Source organism: Mya arenaria, chromosome 8 (assembly GCF_026914265.1).
Source record: "Mya arenaria isolate MELC-2E11 chromosome 8, ASM2691426v1".
In the NCBI taxonomy this organism is placed as follows: Eukaryota; Metazoa; Mollusca; class Bivalvia; order Myida; family Myidae; genus Mya; species Mya arenaria.
This window is the reverse complement of record NC_069129.1, coordinates 2,233,951-2,247,420: the sequence shown is the minus strand read 5'-3', so window position 1 is coordinate 2,247,420 and position 13,470 is coordinate 2,233,951. Positions and strand designations below refer to the sequence as shown.

General features: G+C 33.8%; 1 pseudogene; it reads right to left on the bottom strand.

Moving 5' to 3' along the window:
• LOC128242953 (uncharacterized) overlaps positions 1-2,017 on the bottom strand; it is a 46,288-nt pseudogene extending 44,271 nt beyond the window's left edge.
• Positions 2,018-13,470: the final 11,453 nt, after the last annotated feature.

Sequence of the window (13,470 nt, the reverse complement as noted above, 5' to 3'; positions counted from 1 at the left end):
CAACTCACGAGAATTATCTTTACATCTAATGTTATACAATTTACATATACACATATGCTTAAAAAGTAAACAACACATGTATTTGATCTATTTGTAAATCCAATAATTACTTTACAATTCCTTCTTGTCATTTGCAGATCTTTCTAGTTGGCTTTGTTACTCTGAAAATATAGATTACATGTATATTCGTAATTTTAAATGATTTCTAACATCAAACACTTAACAAAAACTGAATCGTTTTCAACTTCAACGGCAGCTATAAACATTTAATTGTAACAGATGATAACAAACTTATTATTTTATATCTTCGTTGCCAAGTTTATGTTTAATCTGACTTATGGAAAGTACTGGTGATATACGTAATCTATGTAGGCAGTGTGCAAAATAGATTGTTACAATACAATGAGCTGATAGCATACAGGTTACTAAATGGGTAATTCAATAGAATCTAAATACGTGCCTAAATATGTAAATATGAGATCTGCACGTTTATGTAAGGTATTATATGACGATCATATCGATAATAAGCTAAAATAAGACCCACTCTTATAAAAGCAAAATGTCCGTTTAAGCCTGACAATACAGGATATTTATCCGTGACTATGATGAGCGTAATCTTAAACGCTTACGTATCAATGTGAATCGCTTTCTCGCTTTTTGATTTTAGCAACCTTGAATAATTCAATTAAATGATTACAATTTAGTCAAACGTCACGTATTATTATAACGGGACCCAACGGGATCCAAAGTTAAGTAGTTCATGCATGCAGTCATTAAATGCGGGTATTGCTACCATTTAAAACTGCTTACAACAACGAAAATCATATGATGGATGTATTGTGTTTGCATTAACATGTGCCGTTAACCATTTAAGGATTGATTCTTTTTTTCTGTGCATTCATGCAGTATGAACGCTCCGCCGCGATTTTGGATATCCATAATCCGCGCTAGCTGTTTTTGGAAAATATGCAAAATTGCGGCCGAGCGTTTATACTGCATGAACGCACAAAATATAAGAATCAATACTTATTATTACATTTTCCCTTTTTATTTGTTTATTTGTTTTTCGACCTAATAGTGTTAAATAACAAGACTTTAATTACAACAAAGGGGTGCAGAACGTGTAGAGCGAATGTAAATGGTAAGAGTGATTATGCGAAAAACTACAGAAACAAGCTCAGTAGCAAAAAGTTTGAACATAAACCCGGTTTGCAAAGATATTGAAGTGTTATTAAGCTTGGTGTATTAGATGTGCGTTCTTTTTATCATAATATATCCATAATCCGCGCTAGCTGTTTTTGGAAAATATGCAAAATTGCGGCCGAGCGTTTATACTGCATGAACGCACAAAATATAAGAATCAATACTTATTATTACATTTTCCCTTTTTATTTGTTTATTTGTTTTTCGACCTAATAGTGTTAAAGAACAAGACTTTAATTACAACAAAGGGGTGCAGAACGTGTAGAGCGAATGTAAATGGTAAGAGTGATTATGCGAAAAACTACAGAAACAAGCTCAGTAGCAAAAAGTTTGAACATAAACCCGGTTTGCAAAGATATTGAAGTGTTATTAAGCTTGGTGTATTAGATGTGCGTTCTTTTTATCATATGCATAATAAATAGACCATAAGTAATTTGCAGAAAGAAAGAAATAATCACTAATTTATTTAATCATTTGGGAGTTTCTGTAAAATATGTGGAGGTAATAATGATTTAATAGATAACTTCCGTTTCAAGTTAATTATGACGTCATTGTTTCATTTTTATGTCTTTTAATTTTTGCAAAGATATTGAAGTGTTGTGAAGTGCCAGTTTTCTCGAATTGTCAATATTAAGATGTTTGCTCAAGCTCGAAAATACATGACACTTTGACAGTCTCCAAACATTTCATGTTTTGAAATGTAGACGAAGATATCGCCTAATTCTTTCGTAGAAAGATATTCATTGTCTGAATCCGAAAATGGATCATACATTTGTCCTACAAAGAAATCGCCGAACTCAGAATCATCAGCCATGTTTGTTTTGACAGTTGTTGCAGACGAACCGTAGTAAAAACCGCGTCAATTTTAATCTGTTATTTATTATTTGTTCAATGCGTGTTCTTTTGTTATCAAATGCAGTTGACTAACCGTTCCAAGGCGGTACCTATCAATTCTTGATGAACACCATTAGTTTCATATCATATGTTATTCTGTCTTACTTGTGGAGTATTTTGTTGTTGTTCCTTGTTTCTGGTTTGTAAAAGGCTTTTTTTCTGCTTTGTGTCATTGGCGTTGACATTATTCTTTAAAACGCACTTCATGTTTAAACTTTCGACTACTGGACTACATGAAAGAAAATAATCCACATAATCAAAGAATGTCTGGTATGATTACATTTGATGTCTTTTGTTGAATGATTATAAGTTCATAGGTTTTAAACCATTCGTTTAAAAAAACAGCTAATATAAAACCAGCGTTAACGAATATCTGAACAGGTATCAACAATTACATTAAGGTTATCAGAGCATTATCTTATTTGTTTAACTACTCTATGTACTCGGATGAGTTCGGAACTAAATGAAAAGGAAAATGCATGTATTCAAATATATTACAGATTACGGTACAGACTATAAAGCTATATCAGTTTTCGCTTGTTCAGAAATTCTTGCAGATAGATGCAAATATTAAATCAATCGGTAATAACGAAAACATAACACGAGTGTATTATGCAAGTTGGACAATTACTAATACTGCAAGTTAACCGATTTATATTAATACAGTAACAAAGCTGTCATTTTCTTGTTCGGTAATAACATTGGTCTATTACATAAACATGCATAGCAAACTAAGCATCGAAGCAAATAGATGCAATAAATGTATATTTGAATGTATTTATCGGGGTGTTACGGTGATTCATTTCACATTATTCGTTATCGTCGTTTCCGTTCAAACAATATTCTACCCGAAGAATAGTTCGGAATTTGGTCCAGGATAACTTCCAACAAATCTGCTATAAATCTAAAGCTGTGTAATTCCGTTGCAACATTTGCGTCTTCTAAAATACTCATATTCCGCACTACACAATTAAGGCTTTCTGTTATATCTTGCAATTACTCTGTCCACCAAACGATAAGGGATGGCGTATAAATCGCATACGTCGTCATCGATTTCGAAATGTTGACTCCTTTCTAACAATATAGAAAACGGGTTTCATAAGATCCGTTTAAATTTACCACTCATGAAATGATCTGTGGTTTGCCACGTAAACGCGTTCCGACGAATAGATCGGAAATACAATATTCGTTAAGAGTGCCATTTCACATCTAGATTGAAAAAAAAACCAACAAAATGAGAGTTATAACTTTTGGCATGGAGTTTTGTGCTGTTCTTCCATGTTTCTAGTTTGTGATGTCTTTGACGTTTACCCAGTGCCATTAAACCGGGTTAATGTTTAAACTTTTTGCTACTGAGCTTGTTTTTATAGTTTTTCGCAACATTTTTAATAACGTTTCCCTTGTTTCAATCTAAATATACTTTTTTTCAAATTTGCTCTTCAATTTTGCCGGCCCGGAAATGATTTGTAGGCGTTACTCGAAACGTGATAAATATGTTCGCACATCATAATTATTTGCACCCCAGCTAATGGTGGTCAATTAATATAACGGTCCTACAATTTCTAAATTGCTTGGTGTAAAATCGACAGTCATTGACAACTATTGTACTCAGAAAGAAATGATTTCGTCTATGTCAAATCCTGTACATCTTTGATCAAGAAATATCGTTAATGGCATATAAACATACATCGTATCTTGAAGATACAAATATTTTCCTGTTAACACATTCATTAATGGGTACATTTGTAATGTTCAGAGCTTAAAAACTTGTTTTCTTAAATCCCATCTTTTTTACAGTGCCTCTGTGGTTACCCAAACACTAAGCATTGATGATAGATTGATTGATGATTAATGTCTGCTGTCTTGTTGCGTTTTTTGTTTTCTTTGGCGAATGTTTGGACTTGATCATAAACAGAATCTTTGTAATTAGGCTACATTCCTAACAATTTTATTCATTTCTGCATTCATGATTTGGCCTGATGACACTTATAAACATGTAACTGTTTACCGATCTCGGCAAAATATTGGCAGTTATTGAACGAAGATAACAACAATACAACATTCAAATACAAACTATTAACAAGTATAATGCATAAAACTAAAACCTTCTAAAAACCGCTTCTGTCTAACACCGACAGTCTGAAAACAATCGGATCGACTGATTGGCATTACAGTATTTCTTACTTTAATGTCACAAATCGTACTTTCCCTGTCTGCATCGAATCGCGCAAATGTGTTTTGAGACGCGTACCTGAAGAGGGTCTTCTTTAAACAATATTGTTTAAATATGATCTTATTATCAGGGGTGCTAATTGTTCAACGTTAGTCAGGCAATAATCATATAGGATAGATGTATATTAAGTTTCGTCCACTCCTGGTGACTTTAATTAATGAACTTAAAATAAAACCGCTATATACCTTTGTTATACAGAAAATGAAAAAAAAACAATAACTGTTACACTATTCTAATCACTTTATGCTCAAATTAAACAAGATATTTTATCATATTTTTGATTTCCGATGTCAGTTGATTGTTCTCCGGCGTCAAGGACTGGGATTTTTTCCAAATATTCGTTATGTAGTTGATAAAGTTGTTGATCTTTAGCAAACTGTTAAGATTGCATCGACTCTGGAATGCCGATTAAGGATGTTTCCAGCAGGTTTTTGGGCAGATAGACTTAATGAATAACTTGGATTTTATTTAAACCGTGGATATAAAGGCAATATTTTGAAGAGCACTTGCCTTCTTGTTTTTGAAGATGAATACCTGAAACAAAATATTGGGTTGAATATAGCATCCTTTCATAACTAAACTTTCAGTGCTTTGATTTTTATGAAGAATTTGCTAATTCATGTTATCTTTAAAACTTTTTTTGGCGAACACGTGTTGACTGACTCCGAGTGTTTTGGCTGTGACTAAATTTTCTTCAAATATTTTACGTTTTCAAATCATTTGGAAGGAGAGAATAGCATATACGAGTACAAGTCGCTTTTATTTATAATAATGTTTTTCTTTATTTGTTCCCAGTTTTAGTACAATGATGCTTTTTATTATGAAACTCTATGATCACACAGTTTTAAACCCTTTATTTTATAAGGCAGCCTGTGTGTGATGTTTTTAGTTTCTAACGATGACTGCATCGTATCTTTGAAAAGTATTTGCATTAGGTGCTCTGAATTGTTTCCCTCCGTCTGCAGATAGAGTTGGGATCTTTAATCATTGAAGTACTTGGGGTTTACCTTTTCGTTTTTTATTATTATTTGTTTTATTGATAAGTTTCCTCAAGTTAATGCATACTTTTATGATAAGATTTACCTTTTGCGTTTTATCTTTATTAAGAATTGTTGGGATAAGAGTGAGGTTTGTGCACATAAACTGGTTTAAACCCCCAGTGAATTTACATTTTACTGACCGTTCCAAGGCGGTACCTAACAATTCTTGATAAAGTTTCTGTAACTTTTTGCATATATATTCTTAATGACCCGTCCAGTGGTTGTATTTTTCTTACGCTTTGTCTGATCAACTGATTGTTGACTAACGGAATGGCTTTCATCAGGAATCGGTACAGCAACATATTGTGGTTGTTGTTCATTCGACATTTCAAACGTGGAGTTTTCAGCATTGTCAAATAATTTGTTACAAAATAAGATAGATCCATTTCGCTTTTCTGCTGACATTTTTAACTCTGCTTGATTGTATCTTGTACCGTCATAAATATATTCTTCAGAAACATTCCGTGTTGCATTATAATAAGCCCCGATGGATCCTTACATGTGTTAGAAGTAGATGTATCACCCTTCAACATAGAATTTAAAAAACAATATCGGCAGGCGAATCTATGACGACATTATTAACAGAATACGTCGACTTCATTTTTCTTACATAAAACACAGATCCATTTTTGGCATCACAAAGCGAGTTAACTGATATGCTTTGATCTAAATGAAGACAATCAATTTCGTCAATGAAAGATTGTTTGTTTTTGTTGTCAAGCGTGGCGATTAAAATATGAGTAGGAAATGACATCATTCAAAAAGTATAAAATTGCGACACATTCATTATTTTTGTTCATTTCAAGATGATTTTTCAACTTGTCAACCCAGACCTACATGCTTTGTGTAAAACATTTATACGAAAGAAAAGAAACATTGAAGGCGCTGGCCATCAACGAAAAAACATGTTCAATGTGACATGTCCTTTCACCGATGTCGACGGTTGTCGAGTCACGTCGATAACGAACAGTCCATATGGTTTTTGGACTACATCCCAACCGCCCAGCATCTGTTTTTGACAGAACCTACCTTGGAAGACTTTGAAAAATACATAAATGAAATATTCAAGATCGAACAAAGTGACTGGTCATACTTCAACATTTTGAAGAATCTTTCTCCATTGGATTTCAGCAAACTTACAGACACTCTGGAAAATACTAATTTGAGCAGAAGGGTAGACAATGAGGTGCGAACGAGTACTCCCATTTGCATCATACCAGTAACCGAGTTCGCAACCCTCAAAGACTACAGATGGGTTTATGGAGTTAAATCAAACAACCAATCCCTCGAAAGAACTCAGATCAGACTTCGCCTCAACACATATTTCGTCGCTCTGATACGGGCACTGAACTGTACAGAATCGGACATTATAGATGTTATGTATCGAAACAACATTTTACCCAGTAAAATTTTTCATCTTGTGTGTACACAAAAAGAGCTAAGATATGCATTCAGGAAGGTTCAAACTAGTGGAATACGAAGTCGGATAAGAATTCGCCTTCATGTAATAGAAAATAGTGGCATGGTTGTGAAGCCTTTGTTTGGATGTCTACACCCAAACCTTTGCCAAGAACTTGAGTGTTTGTTTGCACTACACCCAATGTTTGCACAGTTCCAAGATGCTCTTACACTAGAAAAGCAACTAATAAATGACGGCAAGGGAATGTTGTCGAATGCTAAACCCAACCGAAAACGAAAGCATGTGGAAGCGCCACGAGATTAATCCAAACTTCCAAAGAAATGGCGAAAAAATGCTTTCTCGCTAGAAACCGAAATTCCTGTTGAACAACCGGTAATTCAGATGTTAGCAGAATTTTTGTTGAATACTGCGACTGATATACACATAAAGAAGGAGTGTGTGGAACATTGTGAAAATGACTCAAACGACAATGACATACAAGATTGTGGTGCCCGAGAGCCAAGCAGTCGAGTGTTTGTTTGCACTACACCCAATGTTTGCACAGTTCCAAGGTGCTCTTACACTAGAAACGCAATTAATAAATGACGGTAAAGGAATGTTGTCCAATGCTAAACCCAACAGAAAACGAAAGCATGTGGAAGCGCCACGAGATTAATCCAAACTTCCAAAGAAAAGGCGAAAAAATGCTATCTCGCTAGAAACAGAAATTCCTGTTGAAAAATCGGTTATTCAGATGTTAGCAGAAGATTCGTCGAATACTGCGACTAATACCTACATAAAGAAGTGTGTGGAACATTGCGAAAGTGACTCTAACGACAATGACATACAAGATTGTGGTGCCCGAGAGAAGAAATGGCTAAATAACGCTACCTAAACACAGAAATTCCTCGAATAACCTTGACAGAAACAGAAAACATCAAAAGGTTTCCATGTATAAACAAAATGTAAAATGAAAAAAGCTGATTGAAATGAAATTCCATGTCTAAAATAAACGGATATTTTTTATCAAGAACATAATACTGCGTTCATACTATGATCTGTACGGGTTATATTATATATATAATACAAGCAAACTATAGGAATTCCAATGGGTGCCAATTATGCACCTTTACTTGCAGACCTCTTTTTATACTGCTATGAAAAATTATCGAAGTCTGGAGATCTAGCTCTTGTTGATAAGTTCAATTGCACGTTTAGATATATTGATGATATTCTAAGTTTAGATAATCCTGTGTTTACAGATAACGTTCATTCGATATACCCTTCACAATTGCAACTTAATCAATCTAAAACATCCGTTTTAAAAGCATCCTATTTAGATTTGAAATTAGAAGTAAAGAAATATATATTGAGCATCAATCTTTATGATAAACGTGATGATTTTAATTTTAAAATAATTAATTACCCTTCTTTAGATGGTGATGTTCCTATTTCACCATCATATGGTGTTTTTATTGCACAGTTGATACGATTTGCTAGAATATGTACGGATGTAAAAACAATTCAGTTCTCGCAGTAAACATATGACGCAAAAACTTCTAAATCAGGGTTTCAGATATTTTAAATTAAGGAAAACTTTCTCAAAATTTGTTAATGGTCATTATTATCTCATATCAAAGTATATTTGTAGTCTTAAATTGCTCATTGCTGATAGTATTGCTCATCCCGATTTTTATGGTGATGTTTTAAAGAAAATTCAAAAAAATAAAATGTTTCCAGCAGGTAGTTGGGCAGATAGACTTAATGAATTACTTGGATTTTATTTAAACCGTGGATATAAAGTCAATATTTTGAAGAGCACTTGCCTTCTTGTTTTTGAAGATGAATACCTGAAACAAATATTGGGTTGAATATAGCATCCTTTCATAACTAAACTTTCAGTGCTTTGATTTTTATGAAGAATTTGCTAATTCATGTTATCTTTAAAACCTTTTTTGGCGAACACGTGTTTAGTGACTGAGTGTTTTGGCTTTGACTTCTTTTTCTTCAAATATTTTACGTTTTCTTATCATTTGAAAGGAGAGAATAGCATATACTAGTCGCTTTAATTTTTAACAATGTTTTTCTTTATTTGTTCCCAGTTTTAGTACAATTATGCTTTTTAGTATGGAACTCTATGATCACACAGTTTTATAAAGCCTTTTATTTAATAAGGCAGACTGTGTGTGATATTTTTAGTTTCTAATGATGACTGCATCGTATCTTTAGAAGGAACAGTCGAAACTCGTTGGCTCGATATCTCATGGCTCGATATCCTCGTTGGCTCGAACCAAATTAAAAGGACTATTTCCATTAGGTACTCTGAATTGTTTCCCTCCGTCTGCAGATAGAGTTGGGATCTCTAATCATAGAAGTACTTGGGGTTAACCTTTTCATTAAGGCCTAAAAAAATATATGTCTGTTTTGGGTAACCCCGACCCTACCTATAAAATGCGCCGACCCTAACTATTTTTTCCGTTTCTGAGCAAAAAAAATATTCATTAGCGAACAGAGAGTTACGAAGGGCGGATAAATGCAGATTTTAATCAGAATTATTATTTATATGATAAAACAAAGTCCGGCAATGACAGTAATGTAGGAAAGACTGCCATGTGCAAGAAAACACTCTGAACTTACGACAGATTTTGAAAAAAAATAATAAAAAAATCAAACAAAATCCCTACCTACCCTACCTAGAAATTTTGGGAAGGTAACCCTAAACAAACAATTATTTTTTTTGGCCTTATTATTATTTGTTTTGTTGATAAGTTTCCTCAGGTTAATGCATACTTTGATATGATTTACCTTTTGCGTTTTATCTTTATTAAGGATTGTCGAGATAAGAGTGAGGTTTGTGGGCATAAACTGGTTTAAATTAAACCCCCAGTAAATTTACATTTTACCGACCGTTCCAAGGCGGTTACTGACAATTCTTGATAAAAATACCAATTTTATATATATATATATATATATATATATATATATATATATATATATATATATATTATTTATGCACTGTGCTGTTTGTAGAGTTTAGTGCTGTAGCTGTAGCATAGCATTATCATAAATCCAAAGTGTAAACATTCGAGGTATAAAATGAAGTTAAACTTCTGAGTGTCATAAGTCTTAGAGTACAGAGATGTTGTTTGAGTATTTAAAGTATTCAAGTATTTCTACTATTACCATTCGGCTGTTTTGAGTGCTTTTCTTTTAGGTTGGAGTCGTAATAAGTCGAGCCATGTAATGTGGAAAGTGCAGTTACTGGTGTAAACTTTTCAATATTTATGCAAAAAGCTACAGAAATCATATGTTGGTGTTCCCCGAGCGAGGTCTGAAGTCTTACTTTATATATATATATTATACCCGGGAACATACTTCATTGATTGTTCAGTTCAAAATGCCGCGCAAATGCGTTTATATTATCCAGGTATGTGTGAGCTTGTTCATATATGCTACGTCGGAAGGCAACATTTTGCTTAAAATGAAGACTTTAATCAAAGATACTTTTCATTTACTACACCATTTTAAATGAAACAAAGGGCAGTCTATGCCGCTTAAAGAGTTCCGCCTTCATTTACTTACCAGAGTTTGATAAGATGATTAGTTTCATCAAATACTTCGACCAACCTGTTAAAATAATGTTTTGACAGTGCTCCGCCAGACCGCCGTATTGTGAAAAGGTTTGTTGAAGTGTTTTAATAAAACATACTTTCAATCAAACTCTGGTAAAAGACCGAAGGCGGGACTCCGTGAGCGGACTAGATTGCTCTTTGTTTCATTTTAAATGGTGGAGAAATTTATCTTTGTTTAAAGTCTTCATTTGGAGCAAAATATTGCCTTCCGACGTAGCATTTATGACGCAATTTATCACATGGTATACACACACTGTAGGTAAATAAGTGTCAAATACCAAAGAACTTCAGCAATGAATGTATCTTCTGATAAAGTAGATTTATATCATATATAAATTTGTTTGCTCATACTTTAAAACAGTGATGATGGAATACTTGGAACTGACTGATTTGCTTGTTTCCCTACGGCATTGCCAACAAGATCTTGCAGGTCATTTTGCAGCCCTTTGCTAATTTGACTTTGCAAGCGAGTCAATCTTGCTATTTTCATCCGGATCTATCTACCGCCGACTTTAAAGACAACCTTTGAACACATACCATTTTTTATTGAAGGTTACAAGCCGTCAATTACTAAATTTGAACACATCAATCGAATAGCCTTACGTTATTTCGGAAAAGGGAAATAGTACTATTCAAAACTGCAACTCACTTTTGTAAGCATTTTCATATGAAACCATATAAAAAAATATTACATCTTCTTTCGCTTAATGAAAACGAAATACAAAAACAAACATCTGCGTAAAGAAGGATAGAGGTATCACGTTGCCGTTTACCCAAGTTATATTTCCTCTAATACATCTGCAACAAACCAGATTTGATTAACGCCATCTTAAACACAGAGAATCTTTCAACAATATACTAAGGATGTCATTCTGAAATACAAATTGATAGAAATATAAACCTATTTCATTTTCGAGATTTTGTTTCCAGCAAGAAGGCCCAACTCACGCTCAATATATAGCCTAAAATTAAACAACTTCGATCTTGACAAACCTTAATGGGTACGACCGCCCCCCCCCCCCCTCCACAATAATAAAAAATAAGAAAATAAAATAAGTGTATCCATAAAAATAAATAAATGAAAAAAGCAATCGCAATATATTGATCCGGTCCTTGGATACACAACCGTCATTTAAATGGAATGGTACCCCGGCCATTTCATTTTGACTGTACATAGTGCGTTTATGTTGCCGGATATTCAATCAATCTTTGTCAAAAAGGGAGTTATAAAACGTAAGGCTGTCTTGGCCTTTCGAGATTTTCATCATGTAGTGAGATCAAAGATATTGCACTTAATGTACTTTGTATAAATCATTTGTTTTTGCAGCTCAACGGTAATTTCCTACCTCCGAGTTTTGGCAAAGACAAAACTGTTAAATGAAAAGGTCGTTCAGAAAACTAAGACATGTGTTAAAATCTTTTGTTATGCGAACGGTACAGTGGCATTTAATGACTTAAAAATCACTCTTTTTGTAATCTTTTATTAACATTTGAGTCTAGAACTTATTTCAGGGAGATGATTTGTTAACACGGTCGCATTAATGGCAACAATAAAACCTAGCCAAAGTACAAGCCTGTATTAAGTGGCCACCCGTGGGAAATGATCAAATTGGCCACTTAATCCAAGTTTGACATTTCCGCCACTTTAGCTATAATCAGAGATGGAGTATGTATCTTAACCACCACCTCACACCACAATCAGTAACATTTGTATCAATACTATCGAAGAAGGTTGAATACAAATTCATTTGTATAGATAAAATAATTTTATTTCAAATTTATAAACAAAATACATTAGTTAAATGTTGATACAAAACACACCACATATCAGCCTACACATTTACACAACTACATGTACATACACATTTTAGTTAACTTTTTCCGATCTTGCCTTTCACAGTCAAATTCCTTGGAAACACTTCTTGCATTACGGCCGTTTTATAATAACTTTATACACTTGACACATTCTTTTAGAGCCAAACACTTTCGATTAGTCTTATTTCATGCCATAATCAAAGTTTATCAAGAACAATGCATTGTAAATGTCCGTTCATAGAAATTTAAATCCGTGCACTTCGTAATTATTTAATTATCTTATTAATTGTGTCATAAATTGTGTCAAATCTGATCAAAAGATTTGCCGACATGTTTTAAACATGATTTATCGATGAGTAAACACGCATGGACATCGTGTGATGCAATATTCATTTTTTTAATGTGATGACGGAGATATCCGAGGCCGTCGTTCTTTTCCGTAAACTCCGTGTATTGGAAAAAATTATAAGCGGAAAGGTCAGTGACAAGGGACTAGTGGCCGCTAATTAGTGTTCATATGGCTTCATGGGGACAAAAGTTCGTGGCTGTGGCCGCGTTAGTCAGTTGGGCACTTCATGCACGTACATTATATAGTAAAAACGTACGGGATAATTTGGAGTGCCCGCTAAGGCAGGTGGCCATTTAAAGCAGGTGACCGTTCAACTAGGTTTGACTGTAAGTGCAAACTACTACATGTTTCCAATTAAAACTTGGTTTTGTACTATTGTCTGCGAAGGGATAGTGTGGTTATTTGCTGTAAAGCATTGTTTTGTCGCAATGTTTCCCATCAACAAGCCCAATCAAATACAAGAAAGCACAAACTTGCATGGACATTTGTATAATATCAGTATGTATTAGCTTTTCAATCAATTAATGTCTTGAAAAGAAGTATATTGCTGCAACACATGATACCATTGATAAGCATTGTGTAAAAATAAAGTCAGTTTTTATTAATTCGGTATATGAGCTTATGGTCGACTCGTTATTACAAGTCATTTATGTCGTTGCATCAATAATTCTTTTGTCTATAAAGGTCGCTTACGTTCCTAAAATATTTTCAGGACACGTATGTGTCGATTTTTTATATATATTATTTTCCATTTTAAAATTGTGTACTCATTGCATAAAACAAAATCTATTGCAGTCTTAGATAATAAGCCAGCTGATAAATCAGCTTTGTATCTGACAGACTTGCATTGTTGGATACAATAGAAAGATGAATATTCCAACCGGTCCAAGATAACGAACAACTAC